This window comes from Lutra lutra, chromosome 2, assembly GCF_902655055.1.
Source record: "Lutra lutra chromosome 2, mLutLut1.2, whole genome shotgun sequence".
NCBI lineage: Eukaryota > Metazoa > Chordata > Mammalia > Carnivora > Mustelidae > Lutra > Lutra lutra.
In genome coordinates, this window is record NC_062279.1 from 100,692,900 (window position 1) to 100,717,776 (window position 24,877).

Below are 24,877 nucleotides of genomic sequence, written 5' to 3' on the forward strand. Positions count from 1 at the left end.
TTTACATGCCCAGTCTGCTCTAAGTGGTGGCAGCTGGTTAAATCTTTTTTTAAAAACTATTCAATGTAAAAATCCAAACATAACTACAGATGCAGAAAATGTAAATTTAAAATTTTAGTATTATTGACCCCCAAGCCCCCCGCTAATTCCCTGGGGCTAAGAAACCTCTAAATATTTATTTTATAAGGATTATATATCTTCACCAAATCTTCTACTTCTGCTTATATTTTTGAAACAGATCCATGATTACAGTGGAAAGAAGTGTGAAAAGGGAGCTCCAGGTCGCCATTATACAACAGACTTCCTGCCACTTTGACTCAAAACGTCTAGACAGTTCAGAAGCGAAAGGGAAAATGACCATTTTTGTAATTTGTTTCCATACCTCCCCAGATGACAGTTAAACCAATTGGCCTTCCTATCTGTTACAGAATCTTCAGGTAAATTCTGTTATTGGTAATATCCTGGACTGGAAGTCCTCATCAATTAATTTCCTTCTTGTGGGTCTTTGATAAGGATATCTGAGCCAATTCTTGAAGCATCAGTACAGCTGCCACAGGCTGACAATAGGAAGTGAGTTTTTCTGGCTGAAGGGAAAGCATGTTTAAGGCTAGCAAGGTGTGAGCAGGAAGGGTAATTGAGTGCACTTAAACTTCTGAATGCCTAGTGGACTTATAAAAGTAGATGAGACCCCCTCCCTCACTAGGTCTCCAGAGTGTAACACAGATGCTGCAGAAGAATGGGTGCTTAGTTCTTAGTTTTTGAAAGACTGGATACATTAGTAAATAAAATAGGTTGTGGTCCAATAGTAAAGACTTCCAGAACTATTCTAAGGTGTTGTTGGCATTTGGGGACAAGCTGAGTTTTAGCAGCTTGGCGAAGGCCTGACAATTGTGCTAAAATGCAGTAGGCAGAAGACCTGTTATCCCACTACTGTGTTAACTTGTCCAGATGATGGATGATTAGACTGAGCTAAGGTAATGATTGTAAGCAAGAGAGGGAGGCATACTTGAGGGGGAACCATCGGGTCTTACCATCAGTTTGTTATGTGCTAGGCAAGAGTGAAGAAGTCAAATGTGAGGCTGTGGCTTCTAGTCTATAAAAGCAGAAAAGGGGGCATTATTTCCTGAGATAAGATGTGCTGGTGAAAGAGCTGTTTGGACAAAGCAGGTGCAAGTGGGGCATTAAAGTGGAACTCTACAGGAAGTAGGTGGAAATTGAAGGGCTTGGGTTTATAAATATTCATTTGGAAGTCACTGCAGAAGGTGGGATATTTGAAGCAAAATTCCTGAAACTGGAATTTGTTTCTTTGGACAATAATTTGTAATTATTAAATTAAGCTATTATTTTTGCTTCACCGAGTAAAGGCATGTGGGCAATCCTGACAGTTGGACCCATTTTTTTTTAATTATTATAAATGGTTTGAATGTTCATGATAAAATGATCTAGTAATCTAGACCAGATGTAGAGACTAGAGACAACACTGAAAAGGCATGCAGGAGAAAAACTAGTGAGAATTTGGATCTCAGATTTCATTAGCACAGTTCCTGTTGCTAATGAAACCCAAAGCCTTGGCGTGTAGTGGATGTTTAGTAAATTTAGACTCAGTGAACGGAATGTATTTCATCTTGTACACAGGATCTCTGACCTATGAGATGGATGACCCAGTTGATATTTGTGTGAATTCTTCATATTTTACCTCAACTCTTGCCCAACCCTCAGAAGCAATAAGTAGTGTGACAAGAAAGCCCTTGTTGGCCGGGAACTTGCCCACTCTTTGCTAGAGGAGCTCAAAAGTGGTGGAAAGAGCCCAGGCTTTGCACTGAGTCTGCCTCTGTGAGGTCTGGGAAGTTATTTACTTGCCGCTCACAGTCTTGGTTTCTTCAACCGGAAATGGTTGCGACAACCACAATAATAGAAGGGTCAGAAGATAGTAGGTTTAGAAAAAGCACTTCGAAAACTGTAAAGTAAGTTTTTGTGGCCTTACTTGAAAAAATAAGCATCTTTATGATGAGATAAAAAATAGCCAAGATGAAATCAAGTGAAAAAGAAAATAAAAAAAGATCCCAGCTTTGTAGAAGAGGACGGTTTTATAAATAGATGCACAATACCAGCCAGCTGTTCCAAATAATTGCCAGGCGCTATCTGGTGATCACAACTTGAAGAGTCATCAATGCAATTATTTGATATCAGATCAGTCCAGCGGGTCTGTTGAATCCTCTTGCTTGTTGTGAGTGAATGAAACACTCCTTATTTTGAAATGCCAATGTTGCATGCTCCTTTCTTTTTCTGTAATAAGCAATGACTTCAACAGTACAAAAAAAAAAGTGGCTAATATAGGACAGTGATACACTAAATCTATGAAGAAATAATCAGTGATATCAATCTTGTTAGATTAAATAATCAGAAATAAAATATGAAGGAAATGGATACATTTATAAATATTACATTTTAAAAGTTGACTGTGGGGAGGAATCGAGATCACCAGACAAACAGAGACCTTTGTCCTGAATAAGAGGAGCTCAAATTCTTTACCAATTTTATTTTAAAATGTGAAACATGGATAATCAACTGGTCTGGGTCCAATTTCTTTGCCAGGAAATCAGTCACTAGTTTTGGAACATTATCTCCACTTTCCTAACCTATAAATAAACACACATTTTCTCTTTTGATTTTACCAAGTGATCTTTATATTTTATCTTATATTTATCCCTTTTCTCTGCTGAATTATTACCTTTTTCCCATAATGGCTATTCTCATGAGCACACACATAAGCTGTATTTCACCTGTCTTGAGAAACAAAGGCAAAAACAACAACAACAACAACAACAACAACAAACCCTTTCTTGATCTTGCATCTTCTTTTTGTTGCCCTGGATGTGTTCCTTTTACATAAAACAGTCTTTACAGAAAGAATTGTTTCTAGTTCATTGTTTTCGATTCCTCTTCTTTTCTTCTCATTCTCCCTGGAGCCCACTCAGCACTCTGCTTACAGTGTTTGTCAGGATCACCCATGACCTAGTGGTCGATGTGAAGCCAAAGCTTGTTTTCTTTCCACAGTAATTGGGTTACAAGAGTGAGGGGCTGGTTGGTATGGATGGGGTTTTTTAGAGAAGACTCCTTCAAGGAAATAAGACTTGAATTAAGGAACAAACAATAAGAGATATAAGTTGAGCCTCCTCACTTGGACTGTGTGTGTGGTATGGGGAGATTCTGGATTATACAGGAATATTAGAAGTAAACTTCGGTTATTCAGTAAATACCTATTGAATATGGACTGAGTATCAGGCACCATTTCAGGGCTGCCAGTATAGTGAAACATACCAAGTCGCTGCTCGCAAGAAGCATGAGAATCGTCTCCTTTCAGTGTTGAGAACTGACAATAAATGCGTAATCCGTGACAAGCATGAAGGACAAACAGAGTAAAGGCAGGAGGGGAGTGCCAGGGAATGAGGGTGGGGAGGGGGGGAAGGAATGTCACTTAATAAAGCTCAGGGAAAGGCTGCTTGATAAAGTGACACTTGAGCAAAAACCTAAAGGAAATGAGCTAGCCAGAAATCTTGGGAAAGAATATTTCAGGGAGAGGGCAGAGTAAACGCAAAGGCCAGTGAGGTCGAGTGTTGGCCCATAGAACAGGGAGGAGTCTAGTGTTGCTGAGCAGTGTGAGGACAGAAGAATAGTAGCACCTGGGGTCAGAGGGCCAGATCATGTGGGGCCTTTTGGCCATTGCATATTTTGGAATTTTATTCTGAGTGAAAAAGGAAGCCATTAGAGGGTTTTGAGAGAGGTGTGACCTGATCTGACTCCCATTTTTAACAGTCTGGCTGCTCTGAGGGGACCATTCTATATAGGGGCAAAGGGCAAAAGCAGGAAGTCCATTTAAGAAGTTACTCTAATGCAGGAAGGAGATGATAGTGGCATGGACAAGTGAAGGTGCTGGTGAGAAATGGTCAGACCCTGGGTATGCTTTGAAGATAGAGCCAATAGGACTTGATGAAACATTCATTATTTGAGAGAGAGGGCATAATCCAGGTTTTGGAGCCTGACCAACAGAAATGATGGAGCTATTGTTTATTGCAGTGGGAAGATTTGGAGGAATAGGTTGGGGCCTTAGGTTAGAGGTGGTGGAATCATGTGTGGTCTGGGGCAAGTTGAGTTTTCATGTCTATCAAATATCTAAGTGGGGGTGTCAGGTAGGTTATTGGGTATATGAGTCTGCAGCTCAGGTGGAGGTCTAGGCTGAAGAGATAACCTTAAGTATCATAAACTGTGTATTTAAAGCCATGAGACTAGAGGAGATCCCCTTGGAAGTAAAGGTAAGTAAAGAGGAGGAAGTCTGAGGACTGTGCCCTAGGATACCCCAAAGTTAGATGTCTGAGGAATGTAGAGGCTCTGGCATAGATTCCTGGAAGGAGTGACCAGGGAGACACGAAAATAAAAAAAAAAAAGAGAAGAACAACAAGAAGAACAACAAAGTGATATCAAGAATCCAAGTGAACAGAGCGTTTGAGAAAAAGGCAGCCACCAGCAGTATCAAATTCTGCTGATAGTTCATACAAGACCAGGACTGAGAGTTGACCATTGTCCATGTCACTCATTTTACTGTGACTCTCAATTGTCCCTATAAAATGTAACACATTCTTTTTGTATATTTTGGCTTAGGGTCCATAATTTCTTTCTGATGCTATTGTGAATTGGATACTTTTTATTTTTAATACACATTCTTGAATATTTTGAGAACAATCAACTAGAACTTCTTGTCCCACAAATCATTATGATAGAGACAATGCTGGTGCTTCTATTCGAGCCTTTGAGGAACTTGAGTTGTAAATGCCAATTTTAAACACATGCCAACTAAAAGCCCTAAATCAGGGTGAGGGGTGGGTAATTCTTCATATCATGTGGTCATGGTTTCATTTTATACCCATCTTTGGAAATTCTGTAAGGGGGGTTATAATGAGACAATAGGCTTCTCTCACTTGTTGAAGCTCCAAGGTTTAAGACACCACTCTCAGGTCAGAGGCTCTGCTGTCCTTACCCCTACACAATCGCATCCACATGTGTCCAGTGAGGAGCAGCATAGGGCTGTGGGTGAGCATGTTGGCTCATGGAGGAGCAACTTGCACCATGCTGGTTCCATAGCAGAATGCAAGGGCATCAATCTGAGTTTAAAACAAAGGCTATTATTTGTTCCTTCTGTTTTGTAATATCTCATGGACCCTGAAATGTCCTACATGTTACTGTGGTTCCAGAAAATAGTTCAATTTCCAAGTCATGATGCTGAATTAGGTCCCCATGCCTTTGTTTTCTGCTTGCTTAAAACAAAAAATTATAGGGGCACCTGGGTGGCTCAGTGGGTTAAGCCTCTGCCTTCGGCTCAGGTCATGGTCTCAGGGTCCTGTGATCAAGCACTGCATCAGGTTCTCCACTCAGTGGGAAGCCTGCTTCCCCCCCTCTCTCTGCCTGCCTCTTTGCCTCTTTGTGATCTCTCTCTCTCTCTGTCAAATAAATAAATAAGATCTTTTTAAAAATTACAGTGTAATTCTAGTCTTTTTTTTTTTTTAAGATTTTATTTATTTATTTGACAGACAGAGATCACAAGTAGACAGAGAGGCAGGCAGAGAGAGAAGGGGGAAAGCAGGCTCCCTGTGAGCAGAGAGGCTGACGCGGGACACTATCCCAGGACCCTGGGATCATGACCTGAGCCGAAAGCAGAGGCTTAACCCACTGAGCCACCCAGGCGCCACTGTAATTCTAGTCTTAATTTAACTTTTTCATACATTTGCTCTTCAAGGCAGAGAGCAAAAATTATTGTGGTCGGTGTTCATGGCATTTCAATGTACCATGGACCAAAACTCAAGAGAAAATTCCTGTGCTATTTTTCAGACCAATATCACCACTTCTGATGAGCCCTGAAAAGTCATTTGAACTCAATTAAATTGAATTAACTCTACTAAGTCAATTGACTCATCTTTTTTAAAAAGGTATGAAAATAAAATATTAAAACGTGAGACAAAGGAGTTTCTTTTTTTGATGACATCTTGGAGGCTAAACCCACATTTTGTGGCCATTTGTCCAAGTGGTTTTTTGAGTAGTTGCTGGATTATAACAATGGATGTGCACATTTTTCAAAGACCAGTGTTCATCAAAGTATCATCTAGAAATCAATAGACCCTAATAATATACCCCGGACCTACTTCTCTAATCTAAAGGGGGATCTGGTGCTACTGGCTGCTGCAATGGGGGCACATTTTAGAAAGTTGAAAGCTGGGGCAACTGGGTGGCTCAGTCGTTAAGCATCTGCTTTCTGCTCAGGTCCTGATCCCAGAGTCCTGGGATCGAGCCCTGCATGGGGCTCCCTGCTCAGTGAGAAGCCTGCTTCTCCCTCTCCAACTCCCCCTGCTTGTGTTCCCGCTCTTGCTGTGTCTCTCTCTGTCAAATAAATAAAATCTTAAAAAAAAAAAAAAAAGAAGTTGAAGGCTTCTATTTTAAGGGAATTCACATTCAGGAAAACAAAACTCAGGCGTAAAGAGTGCAGTTGGTTACATCATGGATTTGGGGGATGAGACTGCCAAATTTGGAAAAGTCCCCTTTCCCTGTGGATCTCAGAGGGTCACTTTGTGATATTTGGCTCGTTAAGGTATAAGAGATGGAATTATCTTTGTCCAAAAATCCAGATGTACAAGAAAGATATACAAGATATGCAAGATACACAAGATATACAAGAGATATACAAGAAATCCAGATACACAAGAAAGAGAACACAAAAACTTGTCTAGGTGTTTGACTGCCTTGCACTCTGGTCACATGAGAGTGGTGTAATGTGATACTTATGGTTAGGAGACACACTTAATAAGCTTTTGACTTTTTAAATAAACCTGCTTCATGGTTACTAGTTTGGGCATAGCAGGTTTATTTCTGTAGTTGGTTGTTAACAAAGCTATAGAAAGTGAGTTTTGCCTTGTGTGATCAAGAGCTTGGGTGTTGTATGGCTCCCCTATCTTGGCTCTTATCACCATTTCAAGATGCCCAATGACTTCAAAACTCCTAGGCCATGGTGTTGCCTGTCATTTCTGAAAGCACCTCACCCATGGGCTTTATAGAGTCCTGGGAATTGATGCATTTGGTGGCAACCATAGCCATGGCCTTCTCAAATTTGTCTTTGTTTAGGTAAATCCCAAGAAACCTGGGTACCCAGCCAGCCTACAGCTCATGATGACTGAAAGGCTATCCCTCCCAGGCCAAAGACAGCACAATTTCACCACAGGGTGACCTGTAAATGCTAGAAGTAGGATCAAAAGGCAGTATCAAGAACACAAAATTCGGAGGCTCTGTATGGTATCAGGATTGGATGACTTATTCTGATGATAATGCTTCAAAGAGGATTAGAAACAGCAGAAGGTCTGAGAACAGAAAAGGAACAAAAACAGTATTTGCCAGATAACTGAAAACCCTTTATAAAATGTTACATTATTCAAACCTTTGCATGGGAGTTTCTGTAGCCTTCCTGGCCACCACCCACAACCTCATCTTACCTCATAATGGGATGAAATAAGTGGCAAGATCTCTATTATCTCTTCTCCACAGAGTTATTCTAAATCTAGGTTTGCTCTAACATTTCCTTAAATAACCATGACTCAGAGTCATTTGTAAATAAATTGGTTTTTCATCAAAGCCAAATCTCCACATTGCCATTAAGTGATCCATGCGTATGTAGCTCTAGGAAGGAAATGAGGCTAATCAGTTTTGGGATTTTTACTCAGCTATATTAAAGAAGGCTCTAGCCAGAAGTTATTTTCCTGCTAGAAGAGTCCTAATCCTGTTTCACATCAGGTATCAGAGAGACCTGAACACCAGGAAACCCATGGAACAGGTATGACACTTATTGTGATAGTTTCTCCCTCCCTCCCTCTCTCCCTCTCTCCCTCCCTACCTTTCCTCCTTCCCTAAATACAGAGGCTTATGGGTAAGCAGGGCCTATTTTAAGACCTTCTGATTCTCTGGTTTTGTCTTCCTTGAAGGGACCACCTGAAGGAATACCTTGTGTATATATACGTGTGCATGTGTTTTGAAATGTCTGTACCTATAATCGGAGATTTACAGAGAACTACAGATATATTACACCTACTGTCCATGGGTTTTAATGTCAGTTATGGCATCCTAATCCTTTAGTTCACTTCCTGAATTTGAAGCTTTGAAGCCAGTATAGTCATTCTCTCAAGTATCATTCATTCATTCAATAAACTTTATTGATGGATTCCTTAATGGGGAGAATTTTGCACCAGAAACTCAACTGGGTATGTTCTGCCTTTCCTTTCAGTTTATGTACTAGCTTTATTGTCCAGATTTGAGACAGAAGCTTTTGTTGCATTTCAGGTTCTAGATTTAGGCATGAAAGCTTATGATTTTAGCTCAGTCTTCTGAAGCTCATTCAGCTTTATCTCTAGTAAGTGTTTGACTTACCAAGGTGGCCCTGAAGTGCGATCTTTCTTTTTTTTTTTTAAAGATTTTATTTTATTTATTTATTTGACAGAGAGAGATCACAAGTAGACAGAGAGGCAGGCAGAGAGAGAGGGAAGCAGGCTCCCCACTGAGCAGAGACCCCGATGCAGGACTCGATCCCAGGACCCTGAGATCATGACCCGAGCCGAAGGCAGCGGCCCAACCCACTGAGCCACCCAGGCGCCCCAAAGTGCGATCTTTCTAATCACAAAACTGTACCACTCAACTTCTCCCTAGGTCTCAGCTATCCATCTGTCAAGTGATAGTTTCTTGACCCTCTTGTTACTTGCCTCTGAGCCTCTAAATGGATCATGGCCCTATCCTGCTAACTGTTCCTTCCATCTGAAAACAATGACAACCCCACCAAACAAGAAAATGAACAACAAACCAATGACCCTCTCCCTTTCCCAACCTTCCTCTTTGAAGGAATGGGAATTAGAGATTAATGTCTGTAGTAAATTATCAATATCATTATTGCAGAAGAATACCATAGTCTAAAATAAAAATACCAAATACAGGAATTTTAAAATATAATTAAGTTCTACTTTTTACCATTGTTTTTCTTCATTGTTCCCATCCCCTTAGTGTTCTTTAATTTAAAAAAAAAAATCTGTGTTTCACTATTCCAGAAGTCTTTTTTTTTTTTTTTTTAAGATCCATTTATTTGACACAGAGAGTGCCGAGAGTACAAGCAGGGGGAATGGCAGGCAGAAGGAGAGAGAGAAGCAGACTCGTCGCTGAGCAAGGAGTCTGATGCAGGATGCAATCCCAGGACCCTGGGATCATGACTTGAGCTGAAGGCAGATGCTTAACTGACTGGGCCACCCAGGTGCCCCATATTCCAGAAGTTTTCAGACTGACCCTTGATCAGCTCCTAGAAGATAACTTTTGAGTCCTTAGGTTATCCTGCCTTATGTGAGTCTCTGTATATCTGACAACTTTGGATATGATAGTTTATGCTAATAATCATGTATGGTGAATGCCCATTTTTGCATACCTGGGGCTTTGAGCTATGAACTTGACTTCTGGTGATACTGGGGTCTGAATAGCTGAGGTTGGTCACAGGAGTGCTCCATACCTATGTTCCCCAATAGAAACCATGGACTTCAAGGTCTGGGTGAACTTCCATGGTTGACACACATTGTTGCTGGGAAAATTAAGCTCTGTCCATGCGATATCGTTGGGAGAGGACAACCAGAAGATTGTACCTGGTCTTTCCTGGACTCTGCCCTACGTGCCTTTTTTGTTTGCCATTTTTGCTCTGTATCCTTTTGCTGTAATAATCTGTAAACATGAGGATAATCAGTTTTCTGAGTTTCATAAATTCTTCCAGTGAATCATTGAAACAAAGGGGGGTTTGGAGACCTCCCCCTCACATACTCTTATATTGTAAGTGTGACCTATTTTCAAATAGGCAAAGGCAAGAACATATGTTCATTCAAGTGATTTGCCTTAAGATACAGCTTCCAGGGGAAAAAAAATACCTCAAAGTGGAGATTGTCTTTTTTAATAGTATATTAGTCAAGCGTTAATACAGTATCAATACATCTTATACAGCAAAAAAAATTATAAATACAAATTGTAAAAATAAATCCAATGTTTCTTGTTGTTTTTTCACCTCTATCTAGGACAGAATGTTACATCTCCAGGATTTTCCAAAGAAATCTATAAGCAAGTGGTGACTGAAAATGCTACTGATATGTGCATGCACACTAATGTTTTAGATTTGTGGACCTCAGACTTGTCATGGGCTCATGTTTAGGACAAATCTCTCTCCACATCTGCTGCATATTTTCCGCAAGCTCCTTCATCTTTTTCACACCTCTTCCACATATTTGGACATCCCCTTCTTTTATTCATTCACACATTCCTTTTTGTCCAACTGCTAATTATTAAGCCATTGCTGTGTTCATGCTCCTTGATAAGCACTGTAGTGATTAAAGAAGACTTGATCAATACCTTCCTAGAGCTCATAATTTAATGAGGAGGACTTAGCTATAATGAGAGTTTGAGATTTGGAGCACACACTTTAATGAAGCAATTATGTTCCCTTGAATAATGGGAAGAGGTTTCTCCACAGGTAGAGTAGACAAAGAAACAAGAATTTCTCAGACTGAGCATGTGATCGAAATGCTTTTATGCAGGAAGAGCTCAGCAGGCTTGGGGGTCTCAAGAGAGACAAGTTGTGGCCATTTTGTCATGGGAGGGATGATATTTTTCCATTATAGAATCTACTGAAAGACTCCTGATGAAAAAGGAAAGCAGTCTGATTTATGTTTTATGAAATTACTTTGGCTGATAAATGGAGACTTATTGGAGTGATGAAGAGTAATGAGGACAACAGAAGGGAAGCCATTACATCATTCCAGTCAAGATGTGATGATGGTGGTGAGTTGAAGAAAATGGCCAAATTTGAAATATTGCCTGTAGGTAAAGTTAATAAGACTTGCAGCTAGATTGCGTATAAGGTGATGGAGAGGGAAGATCAAGGATAAAGAAAATTCTTTGTGTCTGGTATTAGAAAGTGGTCCAGTTTCATTCTTTTGCATGTAGCTGTCCAGTTTTCTCAGGACTATTTGTTAAAGAGGTTTTTTCCCATTGCATATTCTTGTCTCCTTTGTCATAGATTAGTTGACCATATAATTGTGGTTTTATTTGTGGAGTCTTTATTCTGTTCCATTGATCTGTGCGTGTATTTTTGTGCCAGTACCATACCGTTTTGATTCCTACAGCTTTGTCGTATATCTTGAAATCTAAAATTGTGATACTTCCAGCTTTGTTCTCAAGATTGCTTTGGCTATTTGAGGTATTCTGTGGTTCTATAAAAATTTTGGGATTGTTTATTCTAGTCTTGTGAAAAATGCTGTTGGTATTTTCATAAGGATTGGATTGAATCTATAAATTGCTTTGGGTAGTATGAGCAATGACTTTTTACTATGTGAGAAAGCACAGTATTGTCAAAGGGGTGGTGAAATGGTAATGGGTGTTATATGAACACCTTTGGAAAATAACTTGTAGTATACACATCAGGATACTTAAGACTGTTTTATTTTTGTGGATGACCACACTTTATTTCTTTTATCGACATTTCTACAATATCTTTGTCATATGAAATTTATATATGTTTAAGAAATATAACTTGATGTTTTGATATATGTATACATTGTGAAAAGATCTTCAGTCAAACTAAATAACTTATCCTTCACCTCTACATTGTTACTATTATGTGTGTGTTGAGAAGATATAATTCAAGGTGTATTCTCTTAGCAAATTTCATGTATACAACATAATATTGCCAACTGTCATCACCATCCTGTACATTACATCTCCAAAACTCATTCCTCTTGCATAACCAAAACTTTGGACCCTACTTACAAGTATTTTGACACTTTTACCCTATAATTCCATTTTTTAAATCTACCTTAAATAAATGCTAAATTCCAAAAATCGTAATATATATTAGTGGTCATTACAGCACTGTTTATAAAGGAAAATATATAAACAATATTTTTAAACAAATATGTAAACAGTAGAGAGAAATGATGAAATAAATTATGGTAAATCTAGAAAACAGAGTTAAACATTAAAAAAATGCTTTTAAATCATAATAAATTTAGAAAATACAATAAGTTAGGAAAATAGAGTGAAAATTTTTATATATTGTGTGAGTATAACTTCATACATTATGGATGGAAAACTGTAAGGAGGGAAACATAAACAAAAATGAAATCAATGGTAGTTTTTAGGATATAAGACTATGGTTGATTTTTCCCTCTCATATTTTCTGATTATTCACATTTTATAAAATGACTATAGTTATGTGCTGGATTGTATTGCCCTAAACTGCATATGTTGAAGTCCTAATCTCCAATTCCTTGGAACATCTCTGTATTAGAGATGGTGTTTTAAGAGATAATTAAGTTAAAATGAGGTATTAGGGTAGGCCTGTAAGCCATTAGGACTGGAGTCCTTTTTTTAAAAAATTTTATTTATTTTTTTAATTTCTTTTCAGTGTTCCAGAATTCATTGTTTATGCACCACACCCAGTGCTCCATGCAATACGTGCCCTCCATAATACCCACCACCAGGCTCACCCAACCTCCCACCCCTCTCCTCTCCAAAACCCTCAGTTCCTCAGAGTCCACAGTCTCTCACAGTTCATCTCCCCCTCCAGTTTCCCACAACTCCCTTCTCTCCATCTCCCCATGTCCTCCGTGTTATTCCTTATACTCCACAAATAGCGAACCATATGATAATTGACTTTCTCTGCTTGACTTACTCCATTCAGCATAATCTCTTCCAGTCCCATTCATGTTGATACAAAAGTTGGGTATTTATCTTTTCTGATGGAGGCATAATACTCCATAGTATATATGGATGACATCTTTATCCATTCATCCATTGAAGGGAATCTTGGTTAGAATGCAAGCTGGTGCAACCACTTTGGAAAACAGTGTGGAGATTCCTTAAGAAATTAAAAAATAGAGCTTCCCTATGACCCTGCAATTGCACTGCTGGGTGTTTACCCCAAAGATACAGATGTAGTGAAAAGAAGGGTCATCTATACACCAATGTTCATAGCAGCAATGGCCACGGTTGCCAAACTGTGGAAATGACTGGAGTCTTTAAGCAGGGAAGTTATGGGGCACCTTGCATGACTCAGTACGTTAAGCATTTGTCTTCTGCTCAGGTCATGATCCAAGCTCCACATGAGGGTCCTGCCTCAGTGGGGAGTCTGCTTCTCCCTGCCCCTACCCCTTATCCCCACACTTTGTTCTCTCTCCCAAATAAACAAATAAAATCTTAAAAAAAATTAAGCAGAGTAGTCCATACACAGACATGTACTGAGAGAAGACCATGTGAGAAAGGAGAAAAAATGACATTTACAAGTCAAAGAGAGAGGCCTCAGAAGAAACCAACCTTGCTAACCTTGATTGCAGACTTCTAGCTGCCAGAACTGTGGGAAAATCCATTTCTTTTTTATTTATTTAATTTTTAATTTTTAAAATTAATTTATTATTTTTTTTCAGCGTAACAGTATTCATTGTTTTTGCACCACAACCAGTGCTCCATGCAATCCGTGCCCTCTCCAATACCCACCACCTGGTTCCCCCAACCTCCCACCCCCTGCCCCTTCAAAACCCTCAGATTGTTTTTTCAGAGTCCATAGTCTCTCACGGTTCACCTCCCCTTCCAATTTCCCTCAACTCCCTTCTCCTCTCCATCTCCCCTTGTCCTCCATGCTATTTGTTATGCTCCACAAATAAGTGAAAATCCATTTCTGTTGTTTAAGCCATCCAGTCTGTGTACTTTGTTGTGGCAGCCCTAGCAAGCTGAACAATCATCTTTCACTTTTTAATTAAAAAGAAAATGTTTATTCAAAAAAAGAGAAAAAATAATCCCCAATGTTAAGAGAATGCTTCCTTTCATGAGGTACCCTGAAACACTATAGCAACTTGGGATATAGATATCTAGATATCTAGATATATATATCTATATCCCTTATGCAAACCACACTACTGCATGGCTACCTTTATATCAAAATTGTATGGCTCTTACACTATATCTTAAATTATACACCTTATCATTAATTATAATTGGAAAGTGTCATCTTGAGGTTACTCAGTTCATCATTGGAAGTTTTCTTTCTTCCTTTCTTTTTTTTTAAGGTTTTATTTATTTATTTATTTATTAGAGAGAGAGAGAGAACAAGCAGGGGGAGCAGCAGAGGGAGAGGGAAAAGCAGGCTCCCCGCTGACCAGGGGGCCCGATGTGGAGCTCGATCCAAGGACCCTGGGATCATGACCTGAGCCGAAGACAGATGCTTAACCAACTGAGCCACACGGGTGCCCCATCACTGAAAATTTTCTAACAGTGTGCACAAAGGTGCAAGTTCAGGGCAGAAAGGAAACTGAAATCCAGCCTGTATACTGACTTCCAAATATCAAGGGCTTTCATTTACTTGAGCAAATGCTTAGCTTTTCTTTTCTTTTCTTTTTTTAATAAAGATTTTATTTATTTATTTGACAGACAGAGATCACAAGTAGGCAGAGAGGCAGGCAGAGAGAGAGGATGGGAAACAGGCTCCCTGCTGAGCAGAGAGCCTGATGTGGGGCTCTATTCCAGGACCCTGGGATCATGACCTGAGATGAAGGCAGAGGCTTTAACTCACTGAACCATAGCTTTTCTAAAGTAGCTACTTGACCACTTCAGTCCACTCTTTCTTAATTTAAGATGTAATGATGCTATCATCTTCTGGATCTTCTGCCTCTATCCACAGGAGGGTGCCCGAAACAGATTTTACTTCTTTTTTTTTTTTAAATTATTTATTTCTTTTCGGCAGTATTCATTGTTTTTGCACCACACCCAGTGCTCCATGCAATCTGTACCCTCCCTAATACCCACCACCTGGTTCCCCCAACATCCCACCCCCCACCCCTTCAAAACCCTCAGGTTGTTTTCAAAGTCCATAGTCTCTCACGGTTCACCTCCCCTTCCAATTTCCCTCAACTCCCTTCTCCTCTCCATCTCCCCTTGTCCTCCATGTTATTTGTTATGCTCCACAAATAAGTGATTTTACTTTTTATAGTGTTTAGTGGTGACACTCGCACACTCACCTCCAAGTACATTCTTTCCACAAAAGGGAGATTTCATTCTTATAGAGTGAATCGGAGAGGCAGGTTTTCTAACTCTTCAGACAAAGCTGTTAACACTATGAAATATTTTTCAGATAATACATACAAACAACACTGTCTTAGGAAAAACTGGTATGACTGCCACAAATATCTCTCCTCATGTAATATGTAATATATAATCTCAACAGTCAAATTTAAACCCACCAGATAAAAGCACACTACTGGTTGATCAGGCCTGAGTGTGAGTGTCATTGTTTTAGCAGTGAAAACACTAAAGAAAGCCAGCATATCTTGCAGGTATTATCAAGCAAAGGAGAAAATGCAGGTATAGACAAACATTCTGAGTCTCAGCCTTCAAACCAAAGAAAACAAACTTTATTCTCAGCAATGAAAAGTTGTTTACTTATGAACAAAGGCAAAAGAATGCCAACATGGGATGTGCCACTCAATTGTAAATTCCTTCTAAAGGCCTTGGCAAAATCCTACAGCATGTTAACCCCCGCCCCCAAAAAATAGTGCATTGAGTGAGGCTTGTTATCAGTATAAATCTTTTGGTCTTAATCCCTTTTCTAGGAGAGTTGATTGGACAATAAAATGTCAAAAGCCAAACTACAGAAGGTGACCTACTTAAAAAAATGAAAAATTCAGTTAAAAAAATGCAGCAACTGGGCGCCTGGGTGGCTCAGTGGTTAAAGCCTCTGCCTTCGGCCCAGGTCATGATCCCAGAGTCCTGGGATCGAGCCCCACATAGGGCTCTCTGCTCAGCAGGGACCCTGCTTCCTCCTCTCTCTCTGCCTGCCTCTCTGCCTGCTTGTCATCTCTGTCTGTCAAATAAATAAAAATCTTAAAAAAAAAAATGCAGCAACTTCTTTCAAGATATGTCTCCAAAGGCAAAGGAAACAAAAGCGAAGATCAACTTTTGGGACTTCATCAAGATCAAAAACTTCTGCACAGCAAAGGAAACAGTCAATAAAACAAAGAGGCAACCCACAGAATGGGAGAAGATATTCACAAATGACAGTACAAACAAAAGGTTGATATCCAGGATCTACAAAGAACTTAAACTCAACACACACAAAACAGATAATCATGTCAAAAAATGGGCAGAAGACATGAACAGACACTTCTCCAATGAAGACATACAAATGGCTATCAGACACATGAAAAAGTGCTCATCATCACTAGCCATCAGGGAAATTCAAATTAAAACCACATTGAGATTCACCTTACACCAGTTAGAATGGCTTCAAATTAAAACCACATTGAGATACCACCTTACACCAGTTAGAATGGCCAAAATTAGCAAGACAGGAAACAACGTGTGTTGGAGAGGATGTGGAGAAAGGGGAACCCTCTTACACTGTTGGTGGGAATGCAAGTTGGTGCAGCCACTTTGGAGAACAGTGTGGAGATTCCTCAAGAAATTAAAAATAGAGCTTCCCTATGACCCTGCAATTGCACTACTGGGTATTTACCCCAAAGATACAGATGTAGTGAAAAGAAGGGCCATCTGTACCCCAGTGTTTATAGCAGCAATGGTCACGGTCGCCAAACTGTGGAAAGAACCAAGATGTCCTTCAATGGACTAATGGATAAGGAAGATGTGGTCCATATACACTATGGAGTATTATGCCTCCCTCAGAAAGGATGAATACCCAACTTTTGTATCAACATGGACGGGACTGGAAGAGATTATGCTGAGTGAAATAAGTCAAGCAGAGAGAGTCAATTATCATATGGTTTCACTTATTTGTGGAGCATAACAAATAACATGGAGGACATGGGGAGATGGAGAGGAGAAGGGAGTTGAGGGAAATCAGAAGGAGAGATGAACCATGAGAGACTATGGACAATGAAAAACAATCTGAGGTTTTGAAAGGGTGGGGGGAGGGAGATTGGGGGAGCCAGGTGGTTGGTATTATGGAGGGCACATATTGCATGGAGCACTGGGTGTGGTACATAAACAATGAATTCTGTTACACTTGAAAAGAAATAAATTTTTAAAAATGCAGTCATAAAAAAAAATGCAGTCATGTTGGGTAATACAGCACATCTGTCCTAAATTTGGGTTTGGAGGAGTTATTGGCTGGATCTCTCTTCTAAACCGCTTTACCGTTTTTCTATGACATTCTGGGGCCAGTTCTCACAGAGTACTGAATCTCCTAACTGTGATCCTTGTTCTACTCCAGAAGTTTACAAGAGCCTCGAAAGAACGGTGCTAATTTCAAAATACCCAGGCAACTCTAATTTGCTCAGGATAAGACATAGGGGACCCGGAAGAACTTGGAGAAGTGTACTGCAGGAAGGAGGAAGGGCTTTGGAGTCATATACACCTGGTACATGGTCTGGAACCTTGCTCGAATGTGTAGTACCTCAGCTGGACATTCATAAAATGCGAATAGTACTGACTACATTGCATGATATGCTGAGGATTAGTGGTGAGGATCATAATAAAGCTCTTCCTGCCTGGTGCATAATGAGTAGCAAAACTCCGCCAAGTAACCTTGCTTCCCATTGGCAACCAAGGGCTAGGATTTTTTAAATAGTGGGATACTTGGAAACAGAACGACCAGGAGTCCAGGTTCAGCAAAAACTGTTTTGCAGAGATCAGTTGTAGGGTCTCAGAAATCTCCAACATTTCCTAAGAGTTTAAGGTTAAGAATCTTCTGAACCTGGAGGTACTACCAGAAATTCAGGCGGAGCAGAAGCAAAATACAACCCACACATGGGATGAGGAACCATTCTGGTTTGCCCAGGTTTGAAGGAGTTCCCAGGACACACGATTTTAAGTGCCACAGCCAGGAAGTCTCAGGCCAATGGAGACCTACTGGTCACCTTGGCTGGTTCTAAATCACAACAGGGTCCATGCAGGTGTGTGGCGTGCGGGGGGTTGCCTTAGCTTCAGAGGTCAGAGCCCTCCTCTCTCACAAGCCCCAATCCTTCCCCCTTCAGACCGCAAACAGGACTCTGAACACCCCCGTTTCAACATGAGAGCGGGGAAGTGAAAACAGTGACCAGGGTCAGGAGAACTGGGTTCAAGCATGAGCTCCAGCAGTGGCCGGTTAGGCTTTGTGGCAAGATGCTAAATGCTCTGAACTTTACCCACAGAGGAAGTTATACCGGCTTTACAGCTTGTCGTGCAATCTCCACGAAGTAACGTGCGGAGATGCTTATTAAATTGTCAGTCAGTAAAAGAAAATTGCTGTGAGTGAGAAGGTTAAGAGAGGAAGAAAAGGGACCCACAGGGAAATGAACTTGGGCCTGTTGCTGAGTCATTCATCATGGTGGAGGGACTCGTGCAGTTGTGAGGCTGAGTGGCACACAACTGCTAGTCGCCAAAACTTCAGGATGGGATTTGTTTCTGGCCTCTGTTCCTAAAAGTTTCTCTCTCCAGCACCACAAAACTCAGATGGTCAGACAGCCAGATGAAAGCTGAAACTCATCCTTTCATCCTTCCAGTGTACCAAGCGGGGCCAGGCTGGAGAGCCAGGCTGGGCTGGGGTTTCTGCAGCTCTAACCTGGCAGAGGAAGATTCTGCTGATCCTTTCTTCAGGCGCAGGGTGTGAGCTTTCAGAACCGCCCTGTGAAATGTGCTTGGCGTTTTCTTTTGCATGCACACCCTGCCCAAGAAAAGAATCCAAAGCAGATTTTTCATAATAAGGCAAGAGTTTCACATTTGCTAAACATAAACTCTCCATTGTGCTCAACTCACCAGCTGAGTGTGCTGCTGATGAGAATTTCCATTTGAGGGGATCAGGAAGCAAGTGAAAAGATAATCCAAGTTGTTTGTACTCCCCTGCCCAACATCACCCCCACCCCGATTTTCCCCCTTTAAAAAAAACATATAAGACCAGTTTTGCTGTGTATGTGGCTGAGAACAAGTTGAAAATAACTCCAAAGCACCAAAGCCTGCCAGCTCTTTGTAGATATGAGCCTAAGGGTTGTTTTTTTACTGAGAAGGGTAGGCCACAAATCATCAAAGCAACTGGAAAGGGAGCATGTCTAAGAACTAGAAGGCAGGAGGTGTGACCCTGGGAAGAAGGCAGTTATTACTCTGGGAAGCGTTGTATGTCATTAAGTCGAGCTGGTGATTTGTTCTCTTTTTTTCATCTATTTCCAGAGACACCCCCGCCCAGCCTGTTTCAGGACAACATGGAGTAGGATCCTTTATCATTGTTTCATTAGGAGGGTTAAGTATAGCATCTTCAAGAATTGGCTTATCTTTGCCAGTTTCTCTCAGAGGACGTCAATGTCACAGATGCAACATTCTCTCATGACTTTTATAGTGTGCCTGGGGGGTAAAAAAGGAGATGTATAAGTATGAAATGTAAATTACCTCTAAATGATAAAAGCAAAAGGAAGAGCTCAATAGCACTTTGAAATAAAGCGGTAGGTGCCTGTCTTCTAGCAAACATGAGGCCCTGTAGCCAACCTCACTCCTGGGGGAAGAACCCTGGGCCTTGTTGAAGACCTGTGGTCACAGATTCATAGATCTGCTTTATTTTTTTCTGGCCTTAGGAATGAAGTTATGTGACAGGATGGAGCCATATGACAGTTCTCACTGTGGACAAGACCCGAGGATTGCATAATCTTGGAAAAGCTAGTGGTTAAATTGAGGTCGAGCAACAATCCAAAGGAGAGAACCAAACTGACAAGTCTGTGGCTTGTTCTGGATTATTTCAAAACAAAGACCCTCTAATTTAAAAATAAAAAGGTTTAATTATGCTTATATTTATATTACTTTATTTTCCTAATTAAAAATCAATGCACAGTCTAGTAAAGGGTTTTTTTTTTTTGTTTTTTTTTTTTTGCTTTGACATTGGTTTCACTTCCATATTTGAGAACTAGTCTTAGAAATATGATTTGGATACTCAAATGTAGCAATTTTCAGAAACATTTCAATGCTTTATGGGAAAAAAAAGGAACAGAATATTTTCTATCAGAATATGCTTGAAAAGCAGAAATATGGCCAAATTTCTGCCAGTCTGAAAGAAGGAGAATAGATGGCCTTTTTCATCTGAGTATAGTCTGCAATTTGCTAGAAGTTACCTTGGTCAAAACATGCTCTGTATCTTTCTCTTTGTAAGTGATGATTCCCTCGGTTGACATAGCTAACATTTATTAGCTCATTAAATCATGATCTGATTTAATGTTCATAAAACCCCTACAAAGCACATAATGATAAGTCTATTTTTTTTTTAAGTTTTTACTTAAATTCCAGTTAGTTAACATACAGTGTAATATTCATTTCAGGTGAACAATATGCTGATGCAACATTTCCCTATACCAGTGCTCATCACAACAAATGACCTCCTTAATCCCCATCCCCTATTTCTCCCATCGCCCCACCTCACCTCTGATAACCATCAGTTTGTTCTCTATACTTGAGAGTCTTCTTCTTGGGTTGCTTTTCTCTCTTTTTCTTTGTTCCCTTTGCTCATTTGTTTTGTTTCTTAAATTCCATATATGAGTGAAATCATATGGTATTGGTCTCTGACTGACTGACTTCACTGAGCATAATACTCTCTAGCTTCATCCATGTCATTGCAAATGGCAAGATTTCATTCCTTTTTTTATGGCTGAGTAATATTCTACCGTATATGTATACCACCTCTTCTTTATCCATTCTTTAGTCAGTGGACTGTTCCCAAATTTGGCTATAATAAATAATGCTGCTATAAATAGCTGGTACATGTAGCCCTTTGAATTAGTGTTTTTCTATTCTTTGGTTAAGTACCTAGCAGTGCAATTGCTGGGTCGTGGGGTAATTCTATTTTTGACTTTTTGAGAAACCTCCATACTGTTTTCCAGAGTGGCTACCCCAGTTTGCATTCCCACCAACAGTGCAAGGGGATTTCCCTTTCTTTTCATCCTCATCAACACCTGTTGTTTTTCTTGTCTTATTGATTTTAGCCATTCTGACAGGTGTGAAGTAATTTCATTATAGTTTTGATTTGTATTCTTTTTTTTTTAGGATTTTATTTATTTATTTGACAGACAGAGATCACAAGTAGGCAGAGAGGCAGACAGAGAGAGAGGAGGAAGCAGGCTTCCTGCTGAGCAGAGAGCCAGATGCGGGGCTCGATCCCAGGACCCTGGGATCATGATCTGAGCCAAAGGCAGAGGCTTTAACCCACTGAACCACCCAGGCACCCCTTGATTTGCATTTCTTTGTTGAGAAGTGATCTATTCATGTTGACCATCTGTATATCTTCTTTGGAAAAATGTTTATTCTGTGTCTTTTAGCCATTTTTAATTATTTGGTTTTTTGATGTTGAGTTTTATCAGTTCTTTATATGTTTTGGATACTAACCCTTTTCAGATATGTGATTTGCAAATATCTTCTCCCATTCAACAGGTTACCTTTTAGTTTTGTTGATTGTTCCCTCCCTGCACAGAAGGTTTTGTTTTGTTTTGTTTTGTTGTGGTGTGTGTGTGTGTGTGTGTGTGTGTGTGTGTGTGTGTGTGTTTTAAAGTAGGCTCCACAACCAGCATGGAGCCCAACACAGGGCTTGAACTCATGGCCCTAGGTTCAAGACATAAGCTGAGATCAAGAGCCAGGTGCCTAACCAACTGACTCACCTGGCATCCCTTTGTGGAAATTATTTATTTTGATGAAGTCCCATAGTTTATTTTTGCTTTTGTTTCCTTTGCCTCTGAGACAAAGAAGTTGCTACAGCCCGTGTCAAAGAGGTTACTGTTTATGTTCTCTAGGGTTTCTATGGTTTCAGGTCTCACATTTAGGTCTTTAATCCATTTTGAATTAATTTTTCTAAATGGTTTAAGAAAGTGGCCCAGTTTCATTCTCCTGCAGGCTGCTGTCCAGTTTTCCCAGCACCATTTGTTGAAGAGACTGTCTTTTTCCCATTGGATATCCTTTCCTGCTTTGTTGAAGATAAACTAATGATACAGTTGTAGATTCCTTTCTGGGTTTCCTGTTCTGCTCTATTGATCCATGTGTCTATTTTTGTGCCAGTACCATACTGTTTTGACCACTACAGTTTAGTAATACAACTTGAAGCCCAGAATTGTGATGCCTCCAGCTTTGCTTTTCTTTTTCAGTATTGCTTTGGTTATTCTGTAGAAATTTCAGGATTGTTTGTTCTATCTCTGTGAAAAATGCTGTTGGTATTTTGATAGGGATTGCATTAAATGTGTAGATTGCTTGGGTAGTATAGACATTTTAACAATATTTGTTCTTCCAATCTGTGAGCATGGAATGTTGTTCCATTTCTTTGTTTCATCTTTGATTTTTTTCATCAGTTTTTTATAGTTTTAGGGTATAGTTCTTTCACTTCTTTGGTTAGGTTTATTCCTAGGTATCTTATGGTATTTGGTGCAATTATAAATAGGACCTATTCCTTAATTTCTCTTTCTGCTGCATCATTATTGGCATATAAAAATGCAACAGATTTCTGTACATTGATTTGGTATCCTGTTACTTCAGTGAATTCATTGATCAGTTGTAGGCGTTTTTTGGTGGAGTCTTTCGGGTTTTCTATATGTAATATCATGTCATCTGCAAATAGTGAAAGTTTTACTTCTTGCTAACTTGGATGCCTTTTATTTCTTTTTGTTGTTTGGTTGCTGAGGCTAAGACTTCCAGTACTATGTTAAATAGTAATGTGAGAGTAAACATCCCTGTCTTGTTCCTGACAATAGAAGAAAAGCTCTCAGTCTTTTTCCCATTGAATATGATGTTAGCCTGGATTTTCATATCAGGCCTTTATTATGTTGAGTTATGTTCCCTCTAAACCTACTTTGTTGAGCATTTTCATCATGAATAAGTCCATTTTTATAGATGAGGGACTGAGATACAATTTGAAATAAGTCTCAGAGGTAATCTCAAAGGGGAAATGCTACTTGAGTGACAATGAAAATTATGGGTGGGTTGTGGAAGTGTTTACAAAATAGCTGAATAAAGAGGAGGAAGAAGAGGAGGGAGGAAGAAAGAGAAAATAAATGAGCTGGAAACAGACACATGATCTGAAGCTTACATCTAAGTTCTACTATGAGCCATCATTCTCAGCTTGAAGTGTATGATAGGATTGCCCCTATGGCCCTACAGCCAAGCAGCCTAAAGTAGGATGAAACCTTCATTGTCTTGCTCACCCACACATAGAATCAGCTTCAAGAAGGAAGAAAGGCACAGCCAGTCCCGTGTGTATTTAACAAACTCTTTGGTCATTATCCATAATTCTGCTGCCTCTCTTTCTTCCTCCTTCCTCCCTCCCTCCCTCCCTCCCTCCCTCTCTTTCTTTCTATCAGCTGAATCCTCAAAGATCCAAATTATCCTCTATTCTCCATTACCATCATCGCCTGGGCCACCGTAGAGCCCAAAATGTCATTCAGGAATCATAAACAAAATTTAGACTGAAGGTAAAATACACCAGGATTTGCATTTCAGATTTACTGGTCAGAAGACCTCAGGCAGATGACTTAACTTCTTGTACTCATTTCTTTCTCATCTGCCAAATGGAGAAGATAATGTCTTTCTTATGAGGAGACTACACTGAACAGTGTTTGAAAATTCAATCACCTTACTCTGACATCCATTTGAGAATGGTTTTACCTTCGATAAATTACTTAATTTCAGGAAGTCTTAATTTATTAAAAGAGGATAAGGCTGATAGCCCTTAAGTCACAGAATTGTTAAAAAATCAAATGAGATACTATATATGAAAGACTTCACATATTCCCTAACAGTTAATGATCAGCAAGTATTAGCTTTTATTACTGTTACTGAAGCTCAGTGGTAAGCCTGGCACAGACTATTAAGGTATATGTGGCAAGCTTTGAAAAATTTGAGGGTGCCTGGGTGGCTCAGTGGGTTAAGCCTCTGCCTTCGGCTCAGGTCATGATCTCAGGGTCCTGGGATTGAGGCCCGCATCGGGTTCTCTGCTCAGCGGGGAGCCTGCTTCCCCCCCTCTCTGCCTGCCTCTCTGACTGCTTGTGATCTCTCTCTTTGTCAAGTAAATAAATGAATAATCTTTAAAAAAGAAAAAGAAAGCTTTGAAAAATTTGTATTTCATATTATTTTCTCCAAACTGCCATTCTTAAGTGTGCATTCAATGATGAAAAGCTAACTTTCTTTTTAAATGAACCTTCACATAGAGATGCAGACTCATGGTATGGGTAAAATCTCAAGCAATCCTGAATGATGCCTCATGCTCTTATAAGACCTAATTAGGAAGAAAGGAGTGGGTTGAATCTTGTCCTCTCAGAATCCACGTCTGCGAGAACCTCAGAATGTGACCTTATCTGAAACTAGGGTCTTTGCAAATGTGATGTAAGTAGTTAATATGAGGTTATATTGGAGATGGGTGGGCCTTCAATTGAATGACTGGTGTCTTTATAAGAAGGCCATCTGGCCACAGAGACAGAGATTGGAGTGTTTTTTCTATGAGCCAAGGAATGTCAGAAATTGCCAGCAACTTCCAGAAGCTACGAGAGACGCAGGGGACAGATTATGCTTGAGGGATTCCAGAAAGACCCACCCTGTCAACATTTTGATTTTGAACTTCTGGCTTTCAGAAACTATCAAGTTTGTATGATGCATTGGGGTAGCCCTAGGAAACTAACTCATGAGGGACCTCTAGCCAAAAGGGGGATGTATTACAGCATCTCTTCTCTCTAGGGTCTTAGCAAGAAGTGATGTAGAAAGTGTAGATATGGGAATCCTGAACATATCCAGACAAACATAGGACCTCAGAAAGTGGGTCCCAGAAGCCACAGTAAGGGCA

At 40.0% G+C, this 24,877-nt stretch overlaps 1 pseudogene; it reads right to left on the minus strand.

The window, feature by feature from the left end:
* Nucleotides 1–479: 479 nt before the first annotated feature.
* Nucleotides 480–18,878, minus strand: LOC125094112 (all-trans-retinol dehydrogenase [NAD(+)] ADH7-like; annotated as a pseudogene).
* Between the last annotated feature and the right edge of the window lie 5,999 nt (nucleotides 18,879–24,877).